The 995-nt window shown below is 50.2% G+C and overlaps 1 protein-coding gene and 1 pseudogene across 1 annotated transcript in view; one reads left to right on the forward strand and one right to left on the reverse strand.

Annotated features, from left to right (window-relative positions):
* Positions 1–995, reverse strand: part of Sergef (secretion regulating guanine nucleotide exchange factor) — a 278,435-nt gene that overhangs the window by 95,451 nt on the left and 181,989 nt on the right. The gene's annotated exons all lie outside the window — the stretch shown is intronic.
* LOC105742690 overlaps positions 321–995 on the forward strand; it is a 963-nt pseudogene continuing 288 nt past the window's right edge.

The raw sequence follows: 995 nt of genomic DNA on the forward strand, positions 1-995 counted from the left end.
CCCCCCCCCCTCAGACCCCACGAAACTTCCTGGTCCGCCGCGAGAAGCAGGCTGTAAAATAGCGCCTAGAGTTTTGCTTGTGTGTGTTTTTAACAGATGCCAGTAGAGTCTACCAGGCTTCCTGGTAAAATGAGTCAATGGAGACGGCTGCCTTGCCCGGCCGGCTAATCGCCGCTCCCGAGAGTCCCTCACGGCTTTGGTATCAATGGCGGGAGTGGCCAGTGCAGCGCCACTTCCGGGGTCTGCCGCACGCGTAGTTTACGTTAGCCTGGTTGCCCTTGAACCCCGAAGCAAATGCTCTGGGTTCCTCCCACTCCAAGATGGCAGCTTCCGAAGATAGCTTGGAGCTGCCTCAACTTCCCGAGCTGTTCGAAACCAGCAAACAGCTTCTGGAGGAAGAAGTAGCCAATGAACCCACCGGCGCCACGATAATTCAGGACAGAGTGATCAAGGGACTAGATCTACTTGAGAAGGCTGCTGAATGCTATCGCAACTCGATTTGTTCAGCCGAAACGAAGATTTAGAAGAAATTGCGTCCATCGACCTGAAGTACCTGATGGTGCCAGCGTTACAAGGAGCCCTCACCATGAAACAAGTCAACCCCAGCAAGCGGCTAGATCATTTACAGCAGGCTCGAGAACATTTTATAAACTACTTAACTCAGTGCCATTATTACCATATAGCAGAGTTTCAGCTGCCCAAACAACAACTTGACAAGAACAACTCAGCTGAAAATAACACTGCTAATTCTTTCGTGGCCTATGCTAACCTCCTTGCTATGGCGTCTCAAAGAAAGGCTAAAATAGAGAGATACAGACAGAAGAAAGAGGTGGAACATAGGTTGTCTGCACTGAAATCTGCTGTGGAAAGTGGTCAAGCAGATGATGAGCAAGTTCGGGAATATCACCTCCTTCACCTGCGGAGGTGGACTGGAATCACCTTGGAGGAGATTGAGAGCATTGACCAGGAAATAAAGATCCTCGGAGAAAAAGACT

The sequence above is a fragment of the Octodon degus genome, unplaced genomic scaffold, assembly GCF_000260255.1.
Source record: "Octodon degus isolate 3935 unplaced genomic scaffold, OctDeg1.0 scaffold00067, whole genome shotgun sequence".
Taxonomy (NCBI): Eukaryota; Metazoa; Chordata; class Mammalia; order Rodentia; family Octodontidae; genus Octodon; species Octodon degus.